The 25,245-nt window shown below is 37.7% G+C and overlaps 1 long non-coding RNA gene and 1 pseudogene across 1 annotated transcript in view; one reads left to right on the top strand and one right to left on the bottom strand.

The window, feature by feature from the left end:
• Positions 1 to 279: 279 nt before the first annotated feature.
• The window catches only part of LOC134731593 (uncharacterized), a 52,495-nt gene continuing 27,529 nt past the window's right edge, over positions 280 to 25,245 (bottom strand). The window contains exon 3 of the long non-coding RNA XR_010114008.1: positions 280 to 315. This is a non-coding gene — a long non-coding RNA (uncharacterized lncRNA). The remainder of the gene's footprint in view (positions 316 to 25,245) is intronic.
• Positions 20,020 to 20,734, top strand: LOC134731676 (ganglioside GM2 activator-like; annotated as a pseudogene).

Genomic DNA, 25,245 nt, shown 5'->3' with positions numbered 1-25,245 from the left:
TCTACCAAAAAAAAAAAAAAAAAGGCCTACTAGTATGAAAGGTGTCAGCAATGAACTGAACATTAGCTCAATATATATGAGACAGTTCATTGCAGCTTCAAGCTAAATATAAGAGTCTGTTATTTTTTACACTTCTCAAATTTATACCATTTCTAAAATAATCCATATCTTGACTCACTGCATCAGGGACCTCCAGCCCACGTACATATTCTGTTGGATTCATTTTTCATTCTCTATGTTGAGTCAGACTGTCTTGTGGATCTCTGATATTCATCTCTTCCTGTTCTTTTCAATGGTCACAAGCTTGTCCAAGCCCTAAGGCCATAAACGTGCCTGGATTAGTAAAAATAACAAAAGCATCAGCCTCCAGTTAACACTTTTCTGTACTCCTAACAATCATGTATAATAGCAGCAGTAACTTTTATTGAGCAATAATGAGCCCCTAAATCTCACAGAATAGGAAAAAAAAATACGTTACAATCAAAATTCTTTGGACAGAGGTAAGCAAACCTATTTCAACAAAAATATCTAAGATATAAAGTTTGTTCTGGAGCCACTCACAGTTCCTTTCAAAGCTTTGTTACATATCTTTGATACCTTTGCTCTTCACTACAAGTAATCAGAATTTCATCAGCTCCACGCTATGTTTCCAAAATATATTTTTCCTCCAGAAAATCACACATTTAAGTTCCTCTTTAAAAAAATAAAAAATTTCTTGTTTTTCAGTTCACATACTTCAATGGTGAAAAATAATTTAGGATATGAAATATTTCATTTATTCATATCTGATAAGAGTTCAATATATTAGCACCTTCATTTCAATATAACACTATATTTATCCAAGAAATAAATGTCATGGGGAACTCGCAGAGAGAATGATATTTGGGTCAACGTATTCGTTTTGTATATAGGGGTTTTCATTATGCTAAACAATAGCTCATGTTTTATAATATTGACAGAAGAAAGTATTTTTGCTCTTTTTCTCAAACCTCAATTGATGTGAATCTCTTAATTATAAGCTGGGTCAACTGTTATCATAATGGTGTGTGCAAGGCAATCCATGGAAACATAAGCAAAATATACTGCCTTCTTGTTCTAGTTAACAAGTACTAAATTATAGACCTCCTCAAACTTGCTGTAAAACAATACAATATTTTTTTGCTGTGAAACAAAACAATATTGTGCTATAAAACAGTAACAATAACTTTTCTAGCTCATGCATGTGCAATTTCGTCAGGGCTTGGTGAGGACAGCTTGTCTCCGTTCTGCACAGCATCAGCTGGGGAATGCAGCTGAAGACTAGATGCATCTGAAAGATTCCTCACTCAACATGCTTGACAATTGATTTTGTCTCTCAGCTGAGGCTGTCAGCAAGAATAACTACACATGGCCTCCCCACGTGGTGGCTGGGATCTAAAAGGAAGCATCAAGACAGAGAGAGAAAGAGAAGAGAGAGAGAGAGAAGAGAGAGAGAAAGAAGCTGGGAGAAATCTGTATTCCCTTGGAAGTCACTTCCTGACTACTCTATCCGGTGAAATAGTCAATAAGCTCTACTGGAAACCCCATCTCAACTAAAAATACAAAAATTCACCGGACGTGGTGGTGCATGCCTGTAATCCCAGCTACTCAGGAGGCTGAGGCAGGGGAATCACTTGAACTCAGGAGGTGGAGGTTGCAGTGAGCCAAGATGGCGCCACCCTGCACTCCAGCCTGGGTGACAGAGCAAGATTCTGTCTCAAAAAAAAAAAAAAATTTAAGGGGTGGAGCCAAGATGGCCGAATAGAAACAGCTCTGGTCTACAGCTCCCAGTGTGAGTGATGCAGAAGATGGGTGATTTCTGCATTTCCATCTGAGATACCGGGTTCATCTCACTAGGGAGTGCCAGACAGTGGGTGCAGGACATTGGGTGAAGCGCACCGTGAGCGAGCCGAAGCAGGGCGAGGCATTGCCTCACTGGGGAAGCACAGGGGGTCAGGGAGTTCCCTTTCCTAGTCAAAGAAAGGGGTGACAGATGGCACCTGGAAAATCGGGTCACTCCCACCCTAATACTGCACTTTTCCGACAGGCTTAAAAAACGGCACACCAGGAGATTACATCCCGCATCTGGCTCGGAGGGTCCTACGCCCATGGAGTCTCGCTGACTGCTAGCACAGCAGTCTGAGATTAAACTGCAAGGCAGCAGCAAGGATGGGGGAGGGGCACCCACCATTGCCCAGGCTTGATTAGGGAAACAAAGCAGCCAGGATGCTCAAACTGGGTGGAGCCCATCACAGCTCAAGCAGGCCTGCCTGCCTCTGTAGGCTCCACCTCTGGGGGCAGGGCACAGACAAACAAAAAGTCCGCAGTAACCTCTGCAGACTTAAATGTCCCTGACTGACAGCTTTGAAGAGAGTAGTGGTTCTCCCAGCATGCAGCTGGAGATCTGAGAACAGGCAGACTGCCTCCTAAAGTGGGTCCCTGACCCCTGAGCAGCCTAACTGGGAGGCACCCACCAGTAGGGGCAGACTGACACCTCACACGGCTGGGTACTCCTCTGAGACAAAACTTCCAGAGGAACGATCAGGCAGCAGCAATCACTGTTCACAAAAATCCGCTGTTCTGCAGCCACCAATGCTGACATCCAGGCAAACAGGGTCTGGAGTGGACCTCCAGCAAACTCCAACAGACCTGTAGCTGAGGGTCCTCTCTGTTAGAAGGAAAACTAACAAAGAGAAAGGACATCCACACCAAAAAACCATCTGTACATCACCATCATCAAAGACCAAAAGTAGATAAAACCACAAAGATGGGGAAAAAACAGAGCAGAAAAACTGGAAACTCTAAAAAGCAGAGTGCCTCTCCTCCTCCAAAGGAGCTCAGTTCCTCACCAGCAATGGAACAAAACTGGACGGAGAATGACTTTGACGAGTTGAGAGAAGAAGGCTTCAGATGATCAAACTACTCTGAGCTACAGGAGGAAATTCAAGCCAAAGGCAAAGAAGTTAAAAACTTTGAAAAAGAATTAGACGAATGTATAACTAGAATAACCAATACAGAGAAGTGCTTAAAGGAGCAGATGGAGCTGAAAGCCAACACTCAAGAACTACGTGAAGAATGCAGAAGCCTAAGGAGCCGATGCGATCAACTGGAAGAAAGGGTATCAGTAATGGAAGATGAAATGAATGAAATGAAGTGAGAAGGGAAGTCTAGAGAAAAAAGAATAAAGAGAAACGAACAAAGCCTCCAAGAAATATGGGACTATGTGAGAAGACCAAACCTACGTCTGACTGGTGTACCTGAAAGTGACAGGGATAATGGAACCAAGTTGGAAAACACTCTGCAAGATATTATCCAGGAGACCTTCCCCAATCTAGCAAGGCAGGCCAACATTCAGATTCAGGAAATATGGAGAACGCCACAAAGATATTCCTTGAGAAGAGCAACTCCAAGAAACATAATTGTCAGATTCACCAAAGTTGAAATGAAGGAACAAATGTTAAGGGCAGCCAGACAGAAAGGTCGGGTTACCCACAAAGGGAAGCCCATCAGACTCACAGCTGATCTCTTGGCAGAAACTCTACAAGCCAGAAGAGAGTGGGGGCCAATATTCAACATTCTTAAAGAAAAGAATTTTCAACCCAGAATTTCATATCCAGCCAAACTAAGCTTCATAAGTGAAGGAGAAATAAAATACTTTACAGGCAAGCAAATGCTGAGAGATTTTGTCACCACCAGGCCTGCCCTAAAAGAGTTCCTGAAGGAGGCACTAAACATGGAAAGGAACAACCGGTACCAGCCACTGCAAAATCATGCCAAATTGTAAAGACCATCGAGGCTAGGAAGAAACTGCATCAACTAACAAGCAAAATAACCAGCTAACATCATAATGACAGGATCAAATTCACACATAACAATATTAACTTTAAATGTAAATGGACTAAATGCTCCATTTAAAAGACACAGACTGGCAAATTGCATAAAGAGTCAACACCCATCAGTGTGCTGTATTGAGGAAACCCATCTCATGTGCAGAGACACACATAGGCTCAAAATAAAAGGATGGAGGAAGATCTATCAAGCAAATGGAAAACAAAAAAAGGCAGGGGTTGCAATCCTAGTCTCTGATAAAAGACTTTAAACCAACAAAGATCAAAAGAGACAAAGAAGGCCATTACATAATGGTAAAGGGATCAATTCAACAAGAAGAGCTAACTATCCTAAATAAATATGCACCCAATACAACAGAACCCAGATTCATAAAGCAAGTCCTGAGTGACCTACAAAGAGACTTAGACTCCCACACAATAATAATGGGAGACTTTAACACCCCACTGTCAACATTAGACAGATCAACAAGACAGAAAGTTAACAAGGATACCCAGGAATTGAACTCAGCTCTGCACCAAGCAGACCTAATAGACATCTACAGAACTCTCCACCCCAAATCAACAGAATATACATTTTTTTCAGCACCACACCACACCTATTCCAAAATTGACCACATAGTTGGAAGTAAAGCTCTCCTCAGCAAATGTAAAAGAACAGAAATTATAACAAACTGTCTCTCAGACCACAGTGCAATCAAACTAGAACTCAGGATTAAGAAACTCACTCAAAACCGCTCAACTACATGGAAACTGAACAACCTGCTCCTGAATGACTACTGGGTACATAACGAAATGAAGGCAAAAATAAAGATGTTCTTTGAAACCAACGAGAACAGAGACACAACATACCAGAATCTCTGGGACACATTCAAAGCAGTGTGTAGAGGGAAATTTGTAGCACTAAATGCCCACAAGAGAAAGCAGGAAAGATCCAAAATTGACACCCTAACATCATAATTAAAACATGTGGAAAAGCAAGAACAAACACATTCAAAAGCTAGCAAAAGGCAAGAAATAACTAAAATCAGAGCAGAACTGAAGGAAATAGAGACACAAAAAATCCTTCAAAAAATTAATGAATCCAGGAGCTGGTTTTTTGAAAAGATCAACAAAATTGATAGACTGCTAGCAAGACTAATAAGAAAAGAGAGAAGAATCAAATAGATGATGCAATAAAAAATGATAAAGGGGATATCACCACCAATCCCACAGAAATACAAACTACCATCAGAGAATACTACAAACACTTCTATGCAAATAAACTAGAAAATCTAGAAGAAATGGATACATTCCTCAACACATACACCCTCCCAGAACTAAACCAGGAAGAAGTTGAAACTCTGAATAGACCAATAACAGGTTCTGAAATTGTGGCAATAATCAATAGCTTACCAACCAAAAAAAGTCCACAACCAGATGGATTCACAGCCGAATTCTACCAGAGGTACAAGGAGGAATTGGTACCATTCCTTCTGAAAGTATTCCAATCAGTAGAAAAAAAGGGAATCCTCCCTAACTCATATTATGAGGCCAACATCATCCTGATACCAAAGCCTGGCAGAGATACAATCAAAAAAGAGAATTTTAGACCAATATCCTTGATGAACATTGATGCAAAAATCCTCAATAAAATACTGGCAAACCGAATCCAGCAGCACATCAAAAAGCTTATCCACCATGATCAAGTGAGCTTCATCCCTGGGATGCAAGGCTGGTTCAACATACGCAAATCAATAAATGTAATCCAGCATATAAACAGAACCAAAGACAAAAACCACATGATTATCTCAATAGATGCAGAAAAGGCCTTTGACAAAATTCAACTACCCCTCATGCTAAAAACTCTCAATAAATTAGGTATTGATGGGACGTATCTCAAAATAATAAGAGCTATCTATGACAAACCCACAGCCAATATCATACTGAATAGACAAAAACTGGAAGCATTCCCTTTGAAAACTGGCACAAGACAGGGATGCCCTCTCTCACCACTCCTATTCAACATAGGGCTGGAAGTTCTGGCCAGGGCAATAAGGCAGGAGAAGGAAATAAAGGGTATTCAATTAGGAAAAGAGGAAGTCAAATTGTCCCTGTTTGCAGATGACATGATTGTATATCTAGAAAACCCCATTGTCTCAGCCCAAAATCTCCTTAAGCTTATAAGCAACTTCAGCAAAGTCTCAGGATACAAAATCAATGTCGAAAAATCACAAGCATTCTTATACACCAATCAAAGACAAACAGAGAGCCAAATCATGAGTGAACTCCCATTCACAATTGCTTCAAAGAGAATAAAATACCTAGGAATCCAGCTTACAAGGGATGTGAAGGACCTCTTCAAGGAGAACTACAAACCTCTGCTCAATGAAATAAAAGAGGATACAAACAAATGAAAGAACATTCCATGCTCATGAGTTGGAAGAATCAATATCCTGAGAATGGCCATACTGCCCAAGGTAATTTATAGATTCAATGCCATCCCCATCAAGCTACCAATGACTTTCTTCACAGAATTGGAAAAAACTACTTTAAAGTTCATATGGAACCAAAAAAGAGCCCCCATCGCCAAGTCAATCCTAACCCGAAAGAACAAAGCTGGAGGCATCACCCTACCTGACTTCAAACTATACTACAAGGCTACAGTAACCAAAACAGCATGGTACTGGTACCAAAACAGAGAGATAGACCAATGGAACAGAACAGAGCCCTCAGAAATAATGCCGCATATCTACAACTATCTGATCTTTGACAAACCTGACAAAAACAAGCAATGGGGAAAGGATTCCCTATTTAATAAATGGTGCTGGGAAAACTGGCTAGCCATATGTAGAAAGCTGAAACTGGATCCCTTCCTTACACCTTATGCAAAAATTAATTCAAGATGGATTAAAGACTTACATGTTAGACCTAAAACCATAAAAACCCTAGAAGAAAACCTAGGCATTACCATTCAGGACATAGGCATGGGCAAGGACTTCATGTCTAAAACACCAAAAGCAATGGCAACAAAAGCCAAAATCGACAAATGGGATCTAATTAAAGAGCTTCTGCACAGCAAAAGAAACTACCATCAGAGTGAACAGGCAACCTACAGAATGGGAGAACATTTTCACAACCTACTCATCTGACAAAGGGCTAATATCCAGAATCTACAATGAACTCAAACAAATTTACAAGATAAAAACAAACAACCCATCAAAAAGTGGGCAAAGGACATGAACAGACACTTCTCAAAAGAGGACATTTATGCAGCCAAAAAACACATGAAAAAATGGTCATCATCACTGGCCATCAGAGAAATGCAAATCAAAACCACAATGAGATACCATCTCACACCAGTTAGAATGGCCATCATTAAAAAAAGTCAGGAAACAACAGTTGCTGGAGAGGATGTGGAAAAATAGGAACACTTTTACACTGTTGGTGGGACTGTAAACTAGTTCAACCATTGTGCAAGTCAGTGTGGCGATTCTTCAGGGATCTAGAACTAGAAATACCATTTGACCCAGCCATCCCATTACTGGGTACATACCCAAAGGACTATAAATCATGCTGCTATAAAGACACACGCACACGTATGTTTATTGCGGCACTATTCACAATAGCAAAGACTTGGAACCAACCCAAATGTCCAACAACGATAGACTAGATTAAGAAAATGTGGCACATATACCCCATGGAATACTATGCAGCCATAAAAAATGATGAGTTCATGTCCTTTGTAGGGACATGGATGAAACTGGAAATCATCATTCTCAGTAAACTATCACAAGGACAAAAAACCAAACACCGCATGTTCTCACTCATAGGTGGGTATTGAACAATGAGAACACATGGACACAGGAAGGGGAACATCACACTCCAGGGAGTGTTGTGGGGTGGGGGGAGGGGGGAGGGATAGCATTAGGAGATACACCCAATGCTAAATGAGGAGTTAATGGGTGCAGCACACCAACATGACACATGGATACATATGTAACAAACCTGCACATTGTGCACATGTACCCTAAAACTTAAAGTACAATAAAAAAAAAAATTTAAAAATGCTCTTTGCGAATAAGCTAAAGACTAAGATTTACGCTAATAACAAAATACATGTGAACAGTGAGAAAATAGGAGCTGGCGCTTTCCGTTCTCTCCCAGGAAGTTCTAATTTGACCAGAAGACAAGATAAAAATGTAATCATATCAGAAAAAAAGCTGCCCAAATATTTTTTAAATTACCAAGACAGCCATTTGAAATATTTAGAAAAGGATACTCCTCTAAGTTTATATTGTACATTGAGATGTTAATAAATTATATGAACCTCTAATGATTTATAAACATTTAAAATTTAAGCCAACAGAGTATGAAGACAAAGCTTTAAGGTCATATAATATTCATACTAGTAATTTATTTAACATCTCTAAATACGATGATAAAAGACCTTCTTAGAAGCCAATTCCAAGGCTTTTAATATATTAGTACAATATTCATGTGAAAATAAATATATAGAGATATGTATAAAAATTTAAAATGTATATTTATAATTATGTGTTCAAATATGTATATTGTTAACCTGTATAATGTATATATAAATATGTATACAATGTATTAATTTATGTAAACTCTCTAAATATGTATGAACAAATATTTGTGAGAATCATATATATTTCTTTCGCTTTTTTTTTTTTTTAGGTTTTGTCTCCTTGAAAGCGCATCTCCATGAGAAACTCTGACAATCACACAAAAAAAGAATTACACTTCATGGAGAGAGAAAAGCCATGTGGAGATTTCTCATTAGGCACCTGCATGAATCCTCTTGAAGCTTCCAGCACAGCACAGCTACCAGTTGAATGCAACAGAGTAAATGAGCCCAGCTGAGGCCACAGAAAGCAGAAGCATTGCCCAAAGGAGCGCCATCTGAATTTTACACTCATGCATTTTAGCCAAATGAAATGAAATGATTGGTTTTTTAGCCCCTTATTTGTTAAGCAGCAATAGATCATTGAAACAATGAGTATTTATATATAGATCCTATTTTGTGATTTGGTCTTTGAAGAAAAGTTTTTTGACCCATTCCTTAGAACCCACTTGGTTTCATGAATTGTTACTGTCTTTCAAAAACTCAGAAATATGTGATGTTCAGACATCAAATATTCAAAAAGCATAAAACATGCCTAATTTATTTTAAAATGATATATATATATATACAACTTGCAAAATTACATATGTATGTTTTTAAGCTGTTACTTGAATAATCTTTCTTGGAACAGGCAGGATAAATTAGAAGACCTGCCAAAATACTATCCAGTCTTATAAGTCTATAAAATATTTGTGAACATAACAAAAATGTTCTAAATTTATACAGAAATGAGAAAATTCATTTTTCTTGAAAATCACATGCTTTATCCTGCAATAGCTGCTTATTAGTTCTGTGACCTTGAGCAGAGTACTTAACCTCTCTGGTCCTCTGTTTCTCCACCTTCAAAATGGGGATGATAACAGTATCTACTTCAAAGAATTATTTTTAGAATTATGCAAATAAATATATGTACAGTGTCCAGCACATTTTACATTCTTTATGTTAGCTATAATTATTTATCGTAGGTACTTATGTAGGTCAATTCTCTAACATATGAATCTTTTATATTACCCACAGTGCATTTTCTGACTATAACTGCTAATGCAATTTAATTTCAAATAGCTTCACTTACTGTACACATTTCATTCTGCATAAAATGTATGACTGTTCACAAACATTAATATTAATATTTGAATATAATCTATATGTTGACTATATAGTAGTAATATATGTATTACTGAAGAGTCTCACATTCGGCTCCAATATTTTAGTTAATCAAAAAATGTCTTAGGTTATCAAATCTTACATTTTAATAAAAATGGACTTCTTTAATAATGTGCATTAAAAAGTAAGCAGTGTAGTTATGTTTTTATATAGCATATTTGGCATAAAAGTTTAAAGTCATACAAAAAATAATTCAAGGCCATTAGGGTATTTCAAGACTAAATTGCCCAACAAATTTTCTTATGTGAAAACCTCTAACATGCCCGGTGTCATATTAAAGTTAAACTGAAATTTTGCAGAGGCTACAGATTTTAATTAGTAAAGATATGATATAAAAATTATTTCATAAAAAATTGTTATTCAAATTATAACTTTTATTTAAATACTAAGAAGGAAATCAGCCAGGCATAGTGATGCACACCTGTAGTCCCAGCTACTCAGGAGTCTGAGGCAAGAGAATCGCTTGAACCCAGGAGGCAGAAGTTACAGTGAGCTGAGATTGCACCACCACACTCCAGCCTGGGCAATAGAGTGAGACTCCTCTGGCTCACAAATAAATATTAAAAAGAGTTTGGCCCTCAGCCAGAATATATTTTTGTTTTATTTTGGAATTCTCATTTATATGTTACCATTACAGAAATAAATAATTTTAGAAAACAATTATCTCCCTATGTTAGAAGATGATGGACTGTTGCCAATATGTATTCAAGGAGTTTGAAGCATATAACTAAGAATTAGGATAAACCCAAGCAAACAAAACACCTAGAAAAAAATGTACCAAAACAAATTGTTGTGTTGATGTGTGTGCATATGTGTGTGTGTGTGTTTAATTCACTTCTAGGTTTTTTTGCATTCTTGATATTGTTTCACATTGCAGTTAATAAAAGTGAACTGTTAAATGTACAGTAGAAAAACACCAACCATACTATTTTGATCTTGTGAACAAAGATATACTTGACATTGTAAATGTTTCAGTGACAAAAGTTGATGTTTTATCTGTAAGTATATTTCTTAGAAGCCAGGGATGTACAGTAGCCATAAAACAACTCTGTAGGAAGTGTTTAGAATTGTTTTCCTTAATTCTCCATCCTTACGGAAGTCATAAAATCCTTAGAGGGGATTTGTCTATTAGAGACAATAATTTCTGCCCACCACACTCTAACAAGCTTAAAATTTTTACAGAGATTTGCTGTGTTCCGATTGCTGCCGAGAACTTTAATAATATGTCATAACAATGGTAGAAATATTTTTAATATAAACACACACTAAGACAATGGACAAGAAGATCTGAAAGATATCCGCGTAATTTTAGACTATAAAAAGCATACGTATCTTAAAAAATTGATGATCGAATCCCTGAAGATGACATGAAAAGCAGGCCAAAATATATGCTGTAATATTCTGAAAGGGCTAAGGAACTAATGGCACAAAATACTGTGGAAAATGGTGTTGAAGCAGGGGTTGAAATCAGGAATAATGTTGAAAAGTCTGTATAAAGAGCAATGAAACCCTTGATCCTTTCTCAGATTCAGCACCACCTGATTACACTCAGATGTAATCACTCCTCTGCTAAGCAGGAAACTAAAGGTTTCATTTACAGAGAAATTGAAGTATAGGGGCCCCAGACCAAGGAAACCAAGCACTGTAAAGAAAGCAGAAGAGGGTCCTACTGGAAATTGAACCAGACACAGTAGCCTGTTCCATGAATAGTGGGAGTCAGACATACACTTTCTAGACAAGACTTTAGAAGATGCTTCTCTGGTGAAACTGACTATCCCTAGAGAAAGGGAAACACAAGTACTCCTATTGAGGGGTTCATAAATAAATCAAATTGTGTCTCGATCGCTCTAAAGTGAAGCCTTCCATTTACAAAAAGTTTCTACCAAATTTTAGTGCCTCTGTTTTAGTTGTGAACAAAAATACACAAAGGAATTGATAAAAGAAAAGAAAAACAGAAAAAGAAGCCCAAAGAAAACGAAGACAATGTGGGAGTAAAAAATTTTGAAAAGCTTTGGCAAAAAACCAAAACCGTTAATACGTTAATGTATTCTTAATACATTAAAAATAGATCAGTCAAGATGCTGGCAAAAAAATATGGTACAACAAAATGTGAGACTAAGGCAACTCCAATGATGGCACATTCCTGCCTGGCTTGCGCGGGCAGCGGGCGGGGGAGCGAGCGAGGGCGCGAGGACGCCACCGCGCGCCTTGGCTGGGAGTTTGGGGAGGTGGGGAGGCTGTGGCTGTGCACTCCGTGCCCGGCCTGCTCGCTCTCCCTCTATCTACTAGTTTTGAACATTAAGAGCGACCAACAAGAGATGCTAAAGCATCCCTGGCCTAGAAAAGGCATGGAATTTTGATCACCTCTAGGTCTGAAGAGGTTGGGAAAACATATTTATCAAGAACTATGAGAGCTGTAAATATAAAAGAGGACCTCCAGATACAAGCTATGTGCTTTGAAAGAGAAAACAATTTACTGCCAAACCACAGCCTGACTGGAGGAAGTGAGGAGAATAACTACTCTCCTATAGGTCTCTGTCCATCCTCTGATCTCTTGCCCATGACCCCGTGTTAAATCTCAACCAGATGCCAGAAGACAAGGAAGCTCTAGTGATGCAACCTATATGACTCCGACCACAGAGATCAGCGAGGATTGCAAAGGAGGGGAAGAAGGATAGAGAGTGAATCTTACGGGATAAATGGAGAACATCCTGAACGGAGAGTAACAGAAGATAAAAACACATCCATAAAACCAAAAGAGAATGATATTTTAAAAAGAATGGGCTACCAGAAACTAATAGTAGATACATAAAAATTAAAACATTTATCATATATTTATTTGTGTATATATTAAACACACTATGTATATAATCATTAGAAAGTCTTTACATTTGGAAGATGATAACATTAGGGAAATTTCAAAGACAGTTGAGCAAAAAGATAAGTGATGTGAAATAGGCAACAATAGATTACAAATTTGAAGATTATCTAGGAGGTCCCCATCCAATATTAGGAATTCCAGCAAGACAAAGAATAAAAGTCAAAGTGGGAGAAATAAAAAAATCAGTCAGAATTGAAAGAAATAAATCTAGATATTGAAAATGTCAAATACACGCTAAGGAGGATTAACATTAAAGACCCCTCCCTCATCTAAAATATTAAAATAGCACAAATACTGAACTCCAATGATAATGAGTAAATCTTACAGGTTTTTGGTCACCAAAAGCCAGTTCTGTAAAATGGAATATAAATAAGAGTGGCCTTTGAAATTCTCAATGACTCCTCAGAAGACCATAGGGAAAGCCTTCAATGTTCTAAGAGAAAATAATATTCAACTTGGATTCCTAAAATCAGCCCAATCTACAATTCAAGTTTTGAGGTGAAAATAGAGATATTTTGATACGTGCAAGTGCTCAGAAAGTTCCAAATTCACAAATTATCTCCAATGGAAGACTCTTTAGAAGTCCGCATGAAACGACACTGTCATGTTTTTCCCCAACTTCTGATTGTTCCTTCTCTTTCTTTCTAGGCTAATCTTTCCTTAAGTAAATATTAACATATGCTATGGGGTGTGTGTGTGTGTGTGTGTGTGTGTGTGTATAATCTTTTCCTTTTATTTCTTCACTAAAGATGTATCTGTTCACATATGCATGCATACATATGCATATATGCACTAATATAAACATATACTGATATCTGTATATAACAAAAAATCTTAAATTTAATTTTTTAATCCAGTCTATCGTTGTTGGACATTTGGGTTGGTTCCAACTCTTTGCTATTGTGAATAGTGCCGCAATAAACATACGTGTGCATGTGTCTTTATAGCAGCATGATTTATAGTCCTTTGGGTATATACCCAGTAATGGGATGGCTGGGTCAAATGGTATTTCTAGTTCGAGATCCCTGAGGAATCGCCACACTGACTTCCACAATGGTTGAACTAGTTTACAGTCCCACCAACAGTGTAAAAGTGTTCCTATTTCTCCACATCCTCTCCAGCACCTGTTGTTTCCTGATTTTTTAATGATGGCCATTCTAACTGGTGTGAGATGGTATCTCACTGTGGTTTTGATTTGCATTTCTCTGATGGCCAGTGATGATGAGCATTTCTTCATGTGTTTTTTGGCTGCATAAATGTCTTCTTTTGAGAAGTGTCTGTTCATGTCCTCTGCCCACTTTTTGATGGGGTTGTTTGTTTTTTTCTTGTAAATTTGTTTGAGAAAATGTGGCACATATACACCATGGAATACTATGCAGCCATAAAAAATGATGAGTTCGTGTCCTTTGTAGGGACATGGATGAAACTGGAAAAAATCATTCTCAGTAAACTATCGCAAGGACAAAAAACCAAACACCGCATGTTCTCACTCATAGGTGGGAATTGAACAATGAGAACTCATGGACACAGGAAGGGGAACATCACGCTCCGGGGACTGTTGTGGGGTGGGGGGAGGGGGGAGGGACAGCATTAGGAGATACACCTAATGCTAAATGACGAATTAACGGGTGCAGGAAATCAACATGGCACATGGATACATATGTAACAAACCTGCACATTGTGCACATGTACCCTAAAACCCTAAAGTATAATAAAAAAAAAAAAAAAAAAAGAAAATAGGCAAAAATTATGCCCTCAAAATTCACACACAAAAAATAAAAAACCATCAAAAACCGAAAAAAAAAAAAAAAAAAAAAAAAAAAAAAAATTTAATTTTTTAATTTGAAAGTGGATTTATTTCTGAAGAGATGTTATTAATAGTATTTTAAAAGTCTCATCTTATTTTTATATTAGTTTGCCATGTGAAATAAATATGTTGAACCAAAATCTTTCCTTTTCTAATCCATATATCAAGAATTAGAAAGAAGTTTATGTGTTCCACTTCCAAAAGTAAACTTTTTCAAGCTATAAAGTGTTTCAAATGTTGTCAGCCCTCTTTCAGAAACTACTTCCTCATTGTTAATGTTTGAATGGTAACAATGCCTACATCATAGGCTGATTTGGAGGCTTAAATGCAATCACGTAAGGTAAAGCGACTAAATAAAATAGGTGCTCTAAAAATGTGATTGTTTTCACTTCGGCTTGCACTATTTCTTACCTCAGTCTAAGCCTAAATAGAAAAGATGAGAACTTAAGTTAGGAAATGAATATTCAAAAGAGAAGAAGGTTCTAACTAAAGAAAGTGGATCCAACTCTGCTATTGTGAATAGTGCCGCAATAAACATACGTGTGCATGTGTCTTTATAGCAGCATGATTTATAGTCCTTTGGGTATATACCCAGTAATGGGATATACCCAGTAATGGGATGGCTGGGTCAAATGGTATTTCTAGTTCTAGATCCCTGAGGAATCGCCACACTGACTTCCACAATGGTTGAACTAGTTTACAGTCCCACCAACAGTGTAAAAGTGTTCCTATTTCTCCACATCCTCTCCAGCACCTGTTGTTTCCTGCTTTTTTATTGATGGCCATTCTAACTGGTGTGAGATGGTATCTCACTGTGGTTTTGATTTCCAACCCAAATGTCCAACAACGATAGACTGGATTAAGAAAATGTGGCACATATACACCATGGAATACTATGCAGCCATAAAAAATGATGAGTTCCTGTCCTTTGTAGGGACATGGATGAAACTGGAAAACATCATTCTCAGTAAACTATCTCAAGGACAAAAAACCAAACACTGCATGTTCTCACTCATAGGTGGGAACTGAACAATGAGAACTCATGGACACAGGAAGGGGAACACCACACTCCGGGGACTGTTGTGGGGTGGGGGGAGGGGGGAGGGACAGCATTAGGAGATATACCTAATGCTAAATGACAAGTTAATGGGTACAGGAAATCAACATGGCACATGGATACATATGTAACAAACCTGCACATTGTGCACATGTACCCTAAAACCTAAATTATAATAAAATAAATAAAATTAAATAAAATTAAAAATAAAAAAAAGAAAAAAATAAAGTGGAAAAATGAAAAGAAGTCAAAATTACTTGGGTTTAGGGTCATAGGGTTATTTTATTAGCTGTCATGTGTATAGAATTTGGGGGGTAGAACGTGAATTTAAAAACATTTCCTCTGTTTTGTGAGATATAATTCTCCTTTACTGAGTTTTAAAGATTACCTCAGGCTTTTTCTCAGGCTTGAGTTGAATTTGTGAGTGTTTTGAATGTATAAAACTACTGACACTTATCTTGAAGCAAGAGCAAGAAAACTAAATTTTACTCATATTGCAGAAGAAACCACTGCAAATAAGCTTATTGTACATAGTTAACTGCCTTCATTGGCGGCCCATTCTAAAAACTCCCTAATCACTGTTTGACCATAAATAACCCTGCTTGCCTTTTTGCCTTATGTGTGTGTCATATGTTATGGCCTGTGTTTAGATATCTTCACTCTCTTTTACTTTGGTGGCGTTGAGAAAACTTCTCCTTTTAATACGCATTGATACTTCAGAGTGCCCTCTCATAGACAGCACTTATGACAAATTAAATCCATTTTCTTTATTTTACAGATGAGAAATCCTAACCCAAATAAGTGAATTTAATTTGTGAAGGTCAAACAGCTAGCAACTGGCAAAAGACTTAGAGCTCACGTCTCCTGAACCTAGCTCATCCTGTAATAAAAACATCTCACCTTGTGTTTCTCTGAAGAATCAGATTTGTTAAGTAATTTAAATATAATTGTATCTCTCTCGAATTAAGCCAAAATAACATCTTCGTTTTCTCTAATAACATTTTTTCAACGAATACCTCTGACTACTTCGCCTCAGTCCTTAGGGAAATCTATAGATGCTTTCGTGACTTAAAATCCAAGCTCATTGCTGAATAAAACCATTGCAGCATAAAACTTGGAATTTGACAAGCATTTCCAAATAGAAATATCCACTGTAGCCAGAGTCCCGCTAACTTAAATTTATTTTGAATATTCTTTGTAGCTTCTATTATGATTTCAATTATCAATACATACCTATCTTTTAAAAAAATTATAGTTGTATAATGCCATGAGGGACAAATTTATGAAAACCATTAATTTTCCTATTTGCAAAAGTCTGTTGGCTTCACGTCAGGATTCCGTTGTGAGAGCTGTTTGAACTGCTAGCTAGCTATTAGAACTCATTGTCATGTCACTGAAGCAAAGCTGTCCTAAATGAAGACAAAGTAGAAACATTACTTCTGTCAAATGCAGTTGCCGGGATCTGACAGAAGCTGTTATTGCCTTAGCACCAAATTTCAAAGTCTTCTATGCATGACCTGTTTCATTATAGGAACCTACTCTCATGGGATTTATTGTATTTTCATAGCAGCGAAAAAGTAATTTGTTGTATTCACCTATGTACAATGATGGATTAACAGTCTGAATCCTGAAGATATCATCATCAGCGACATTGTCATTGATGCCAGTGTGATGAGCTCAGTAACCCCAGCAGTTTAGTCACAAAAGCACCATTATGGTATTTTCTGTGAGGAAAAAAACAGACAGTGACCATACAAAAAAAAAAAATCTCTCCCTTATAAGAGAAAACTTGGAAACTTTTATTGTCATTGATTCAGATAAAAAATGGAGGTCATTTGAAATAGATTTACCTGAAACTTTCATGAATAGTTGCCAAACATTTAATCTGAGAATAATTTTATTAAAATATGATATGTGATATAATAAGATATGAGCATTTTCAAGATAATTTATTTTTTCTCTTTAAAAAACTAATTAGCATAGAATATGTTTAACATTTAAAGGTGAAATGTTTTCTGGTTCTTAAATTCCAAGTCTATATTCATTAATTTAATGATTAAATATATTTTAACAGATTACTTTTTTATCAAAAAAAGTTTTATATTTTTATGCAGTCCAAAAACGTCTGTATTTTTATTGTGATTTTTGTCTCTCATTTCATGTTTATAAATATCAAGTCTATGTGATTATATATTTACCTGTATTATTTGTTCATAGTTTTTAAGTTGAATTTTTTTAATATTCATGAATTGATTTCATCTGGAATTGCTGTTCATGTATTTTATCATTAGAGTAACAGATTTAATCAATTATTTTTCCCAAGTAGTGATCCAGAGTACCCCAGGACATTTATTGAATAATTCATTCTTTCTCAACTTTTGTAAGATGCTACTTTTATGATTAACTAAAATGTTACATATTCTGGGAAAAGATTTTGGACTTTCTGTTCTATGATTGATCTATATAATAATGTATAAATATCACAATAATTATAATGGCATTATAGTATATTTTAAAATCTATGATTAGAAGCTTTTCTTGATTACTCTTTTTTAAGCTCATGCCTTTTTCCAAATAAACTTCACAATTACGGTGAGTACAGTTCTTTTAAAAAAATACCTTTTTTGCTTATATTTAGAAATATTTATTATGTATTCCAGTAGAGAAATGCTTTATGCCTCTCCTATTAAAATCCTTTTACTCTGGCTAAGAATTTTGAACAGTTTTGCACAGCTTAGTGTACCTTTGCTTAAAATTTTTTCTTGGTATTATATTTATTATTTATTAAATTCTTTTTGTTTTATTATTAGGTTGCTTTTTATATATTTTTACTTTCCATTTTTAAGAGATTGCTTCTCAAATAGTAGAAAGATATTAATTTCATATATTTGTTTTAACATGCTGAACTCAAACATTTTAAAGTGTTCTAGTGATTATCTTGGGTTTTCTTGCTAGGTAAGTATATAATCTGTTGGTAATGATATTTTGATTTTTTTCTCAAACTTACGACTAAGTTATTTTTTGGTCTTATTCCTTTACCCAACATTTCTGGAATAATGTTAAATAAGAATGGTGAAATGAACAGATATATCTTTTTCCTACAGGTTTTTTTATAGACAGATACATAGATAGATATTACAGTTGTGTGAGGTAAACTAAAGTAATATTTTATTATCCCCTTCAACAAAAGGAAGTACCTGCTTTAGTCATCTATGACTCTGAAAAACAGCCTTATATTTCTTATATATTAAATGTTCAAAAAAATTATTAAATAAGTAAATACAAAGTAAAGCAAATTAGAAACAAACCCATAATGAGTGCACTTCATAACAAGTACCTGTTTTACCTGAAGCTACATTTTTTTCTTATGCCTTAAGTATTTTCCTAAGAGTGTTCTAGCTGCCTTCCTTGCTCTTTATCCAATTCTTTCTCATGGTTCTGAGATCTGCTCCCAAAGACCATTCTCAAAGCTGGAAGCCTGACACTATTCCAGGCTTCCTCCCCATTGAATGCCCACTTGATCAATGCATCACTGTTTTTAAGGTACTATCTATGACAAACACATTTGCTGGTATTCCACACAAACCAAGTGACCTCCTTTCTCTGATAACTGCCCCTAGCTGTCATAACTTTGCTCTGTGTCCCTCACCAACTTGCTTCTGTCAGTTGGACCAGAAGTGGACACCAGACCAAAGCCAAAAAATAGAGATTCTGTTCAGGAATTGGAAAGTGTAACTGACAGCTGGGATCCTGAATGGAGAAGATATAAACTTGAAAGCTAAAGAATATACTCTACATGACATGCCTCATGGAGTAAGAAGTTGAAGAACTAGTTTGAGAGAGAATGAAGCAAAAAGAAAGAAATTAGAGGAGAATTAGAGAATTTTCCCAGGATGTATGGTTTGTTTTTATTTTTTGATATTTTATTCTTTCTCATCCTGATAGCTTCATTTTGTCTCTCAGTTTTCTTAAAATAACTTTTTAATGTTTGTGTAGCATCTCCTCTTCTTTATTAGCTAGTTTTTGCTTGCTTCTGTGACTTCTGACCAAAGTATCTTCATGATGACACTATCAATATATATCTCCTCTATTTTGAGAAACTTAATTGTCTCTCTGAAGACACTGCTGAGAGCTTTATATTTATTGATTCAGCAGTTGCAATTGGGTACAATATCTGGAGCCAGACTGTGTAGGTTTGAATGCCTTCTATATCATTGACTAGTCTTGAGTCTTTGGTCAAATGCCTAACTTTCCATGTCTTGTTTTCTTCATCTGTAAAATAGCAAGAATAATAGTACCTACTTCATAGAGAATGAAAATTCAAGCAGGCAGTATTTGTAAACCACCTAGAAAAGTGTCTTACACATAGTTTGATAAAACGTAAGTGTTTTTAAATAAGAAATTTTGTTTTAAAAACCAGCTCACTGAATTGTAAGCACTGATTGTACTTATTGGATGCATTTTTTTTTTTTTTTGGCTAGAATAAGATTTCTCTCAACATACATGAGCATCTCAATCCCCGTTCCAATCTACAGCTGCTTTTAAAGGTCGTTATATTCACAACCAATGCAGGAAGCCATTTAAAGGTGCCGCTGCCACCATAGACCTTGCAGTTAACTCCACCCGGACCCACCCTTCACAACGCAATCCTTGACGCAGGCTTCGCTCCAGATCGCCCTGGGCTTGCTTCTGGCACCCCTGTGCAAGCCCACCTGAAAAAGCTCAGTAGCTTTTCCTGGAATGACTGTGATGAAGGAAAGGACCCTGCAGTGATCAGAGGTGTAACTCTGGAGCCTGACCCCATCATCCTTCCTGTGAACGTGACCCTCAGTCTCCTGGGTAGCGCCACTGTCTCCCCGAGTTCTCGTCTGGAGATGGATTTAGTTTTGGAGAAAGAAGTGGCTGGCCTCTAGATCAAGACCCTATGGCAGCTGTACCTTTGAACACTTTTGGGGGGCCCTGCCCAGAGCCCCTACATACCTATGGGCTTCCTCGCCACTATCCCTTCGAAGAAGGAACCTACTCACTGCCCAAGAGCAAATTCACTGTGCCTTACCTGGAGCTGCCCAGCTGGCTCACCACCGGGAACTGCCGCACAGAGAGCGTCCTGAGCAGCAGCGGGAAGCGTCTGAGCTGCATCAAGATCGCTGCCTCTCTAAAGGGCATATGGCATGGCATCCGTCACAGCAGAATGGAGGGGTGTGAGGAAGGTCCCTTTTCCTCTGTCTTGTGTTTGCCAAGGCCAAATTCCCACTCTCTGCCCCCCTTTAATCCCCTTTCTACAATGAGTCCGCTACCCTTACTGAAAATCATTTTGTGCCACTTAACATTTTAGGCTGGGGCAAGCCGCCCTGGCCTAAGGGAGGATGAGATGGACAGTTCTTGATAGCCCAGGGCATCTGCTGGGCTGACCACATTATCCATCCCCATTAGACATTGGCTCTAAAGAGCCTCATTCATTTTCCAAAGCAGTGGAGGAATGGGAACCAGTGTGTTTTAGGACCTGAAGAATCTTTATGACTTTTTCTCTCTCTCTCTTCTCTCTCTCTCATTCTCTTCTCTCTCATTTTTTTTTTTTTTTTTTTTTTTTTTTTTTTTTTGTCACTAAGTTAAAGGCAAAGTGAGAGTATTAACGACTTTGTTCTACTCCAGCCCCCTGTTATAATGAAGAGGCAAACGGGGTTGTTCTTAGTCTATTCCTCCCTTAACTTCTGTGGCTAATTTTGATTTCCTTTGTAGATTTGCCCAGTTAATACTAGTGTGCAGTATATCCTGGAGAGGTAGGGTGTGTGGGGCAGGAATCCCTTGGGGGAGATATTAGGAGTGCTCTGTTGTTTACAAACTCAGGTACCCGCAGGGCTTAGCAAGAGACTTAAATGAGTGACAAGGACTATGAGAAACATGTTGATTCCAGGCTTGACTTTGATTTTCTCTTTTTGATTAAACATAATACTACAATGTAAATATTTCTTATACGATAAAGAAAGTCACAGCATATGCGCATTGATACAAGGCTGCTGAGGCCTGGTCTCCAGTTGGAAATATAATGAAGGGTGGCACAGACTGGAGAGTGTATAGCCAGACTGTGAAATCAACTGCTACCTAGCTATGACCAGTCAGTGTCACATAAGAATAGTGTGGGCCCAGAATTGCCAGATAGTTTCAATGTTTATTCCTAGAGTAGCCAAAAATCCACATTTTTGTATGAAATCTTATCATTTTAAAATATTGGCAACTAATTTTTTTTAAACACTGTGTGGTGTGATATATCCCAAACGGAAACATCAGTGAGACAGTCTGGCTCATGGGTGGCCACTTCGCAACCTCTGATCTCAGGCCGTGCATCCCTTGTGCTTTTTATTATTATACTGTAAGTTCTAGGGTACAGGTGCACAACGTGCAGGTTTGTTACATATGTATACATGTGCCATGTTGGGGTGCTGTACCCATTAACTCGTCATTTAACATTAGGTATATCTCCTAATGCTATCCCTCCCCCCTCCCCCTACCCCACGACAGGCCCCAGTGTGTAATGTTCCCCTTCCTGTGTCCAAGTGTTCTCATTGTTCAATTTCCACCTACGAGTGAGAACACGCAGTGTTTGGTTTTTGGTCCTTGCGATAGTTTACTGAGAATGATGGTTTCCAGCTTCATCCATGTCCCTACAAGGGACATGAACTCATCATTTTTTATGGCTGCATAGTAGTCCATGGTGTATATGTGCCACATTTTCTTAATCCAGTCTATCATTGTTGGATATTTGGGTTGGTTCCAAGTCTTTGCTATTGTGAATAGTGCCACAGTAAACATACGTATGCATGTGTCTTTATAGCAGCATGTTTTATAATCCTTTGGGTATATACCCAGTAATGGGATGGCTGGGTCAAATGGTATTTCTAGTTCTAGATCCCTGAGGAATCGCCACACTGACTTCCACAATGGTTGAATTAGTTTATAGTCCCACCAACAGTGTAAAAGTGTTCCTGTTTCTCCACATCCTCTCCAGCACCTGTTGTTTCCTGACTTTTTAATGATGGCCATTCTAACTGGTGTGAGATGGTATCTCATTGTGGTTTTGATTTGCATTTCTCTGATGGCCAGTGATGATGAGCATTTTTTCATGTGTCTGTTGGCTGCATAAATGTCTTCTTTTCAGAAGTGTCTGTTCATATCCTTTGCCCACTTTTTGATGGGGTTGTTTTTTTCTTGTAAATTTGTTTGAGTTCATTGTAGATTCTGGATATTAGCCCTTTGTCACATGAGTAGATTGCAAAAATTTTCTCCCATTCTGTAGGTTGCCTGTCACTCTGATGGTAGTTTCTTTTGCTGTGCAGAAGCTCTTTAGTTTAATTAGATACCATTTAAACCTGACAAAAACAAGAAATGGGGAAAGGATTCCCTATTGAATAAATGGTGCTGGGAAAACTGGCTAGCCATATGTAGAAAGCTGAAACTGGATTCCTTTCTTACACCTTATACAAAAATTAATTCAAGATGGATTAAAGACTTAAATGTTAGACCTAAAACCATAAAAACCATAGAAGAAAACCTAGGCAATACCATTCAGGACATAGGCATGGGCAAGGACTTCATGTCTAAAACACCAAAAGCGATGGCCACAAAAGCCAAAATTGACAAATGGGATCTAATTAAACTAAAGACCTTGTGCTCTTAAAACAAATCCTGTGGCAACATTTCTCCCTCCACAGGGCCAAAGCCATAGTGTCTGATCCCAAGGAGAAGGCTCTTCCTCCAGTGCTAGGAGAGGTATGGGCAGCTTCTCAGCGGTGAGCTGTGGGGATCACAAGGCTGCATGCCCCAGTCTTGGAGTCCTGTCAGGTGAACGAGGCAGTTGGGAAAGAGTTGACCCCACCCGCAGCTGCTTTTGGAGCAGGGGACCAAGGAAGAGAGGGCGGCTTCCATGTCAGGCTGCCTGGATTTGTCCAGCATCCTGTTACACCATAACAACTTCTGAACCACACACCAGCCCTGAATTTTGGGCTCATTTGAAGCCTGAATAGCAATAAATCTTTTTAAGTTGCAAACAAATAAATATAGTTATATTCTCTAGGAAAGACAAATTAAAAATAGACCCAAGCAAGGCCGGGTGCAGTGGCTCATGCCTGTAATCCCAGCACTTTGGGAGGCCAAGGTGGGTGGATCACCTGAGATCAGGAGTTTGACACCAGCCTGGCCAACATGGTGAAACCCTGTCTCTACTAAAAATACAAAAATTAGCCCGGCGTGGTGGTGGACGCCTGTAATCCCAGCTACTCGGGAGGCTGAGGCAGGAGAATTGCTTGAACCCAGGAGACCGAGGTTGCAGTGAGCCAACAACACAGTGTCACTGCACTCCAGCCTTGGCAACACACTCTATCTCAAAAAAAAAAAAAAAAAAAAAAAATCGACTCAAGTAGGTGAGTCATATTTTCCTTGGGGCACAAGGAAAATACGATTCTCTGCCATCAAGTTTTCTGTGACCAAATTCCAAAGGAGAAGGCAGCCTACAGGCCAAGTGAATTTAAGAAAAATTCTATTCTAATAACCATCTCAACCCAGAAGAAGCTTCAAGAAAGCGTATCCTTGGCCTAATTTCCTTTCAGTTTTCTTATTCTGCCCGAGCCTCACTTTCCCTTGTTTCTTCTTTTGTTTCCAAATGATCATATATATGTGGATATATGTGTGTCTGTTTAGTTGCATAGAATAGTAGCCCATTATCATTTGATATTTTGTTGCTATTATGCTATTATTAATGCTATTATTATTATGCTATTATTATGCTTTTCTTATTTCTAACTGCAAGCTCTACTTTTGTTCTTTAGTCTTCTTCTTTTCACGTCTTATTTTTCTTCATATTAAATATTTATTTATGTTCTTTTATCAGTCAAAGTCCTGACAGGAAATAGATGGCAGGAACACTCAAGAAAGATCTGACAAACTGAAAATCGTGACTGAAGAGAGCTCTGTGAAGGTACTATTTACAGAGGTCTGGTTTGAGTTAAGGAAATAAAAATGAATGGCAATGCAGCCAGAAATAATACAACCTGGGAGTTGATGTCACCCGTGTGACTCAACTACAGGACAAAGAAAAAGAGTTATCACTGCAACCCAGTGGGTGGAGGATTGTAGTTAAGTAATGCAAACTGTGCCTCTCAAGATGTGAAGGCATAGAACAATTGTGGTAATGATAATAGTACCTATTTCATAGAAAATGAAAACTCAAGCTGACAATATTTGTAAAGCACTTAAATCAGTGCCTTACTCAAGCCCTCCTTCATCTTGTTCCCAAATACTTAGTGGTGCTCCCTATTGGCCAACTTAAGAAGAGCTCAGCATGTATGCTTGGTGTCATGGACCTCTAAAGCCCTCTGTGTGATCACAGGAAAGAGAAAAATATATATGCTAGAATATAATAAATATATGTTATATACATATTTATATAATGTATATTACATATTATATTATATGTAATCTATATGCTGGCTTTGAATGTAATTTCTCAATTTTATACATTCAATTTTTTGTCATTACTTCTAATTTTTGACTAATTTAATTTTCTATTTTTTTTTTTTTTTTTTTTTTTTTTGAGACGGAGTCTCGCTCTGTCGCCCAGGCTGGAGTGCAGTGGCGCGATCTCGGATCGCTGCAAGCTCCGCCTCCCGGGTTCACGCCATTCTCCTGCCTCAGCCTCTCCGAGTAGCTGGGACTACAGGCGCCCGCCACCACGCCCGGCTAATTTTTTGTATTTTTAGTAGAGACAGGGTTTCACCGTGGTCTCGATCTTTTATTTTTAAATTATTAAATTTGCCACTCTAAACTGTTTTTAATCTTAAATTTATTTTTATA

This window comes from Symphalangus syndactylus, chromosome 10, assembly GCF_028878055.3.
Source record: "Symphalangus syndactylus isolate Jambi chromosome 10, NHGRI_mSymSyn1-v2.1_pri, whole genome shotgun sequence".
In the NCBI taxonomy this organism is placed as follows: domain Eukaryota; kingdom Metazoa; phylum Chordata; class Mammalia; order Primates; family Hylobatidae; genus Symphalangus; species Symphalangus syndactylus.
Note: the sequence above shows the minus strand (reverse complement) of the source record. Positions and strands in the feature narration are given on the sequence as shown.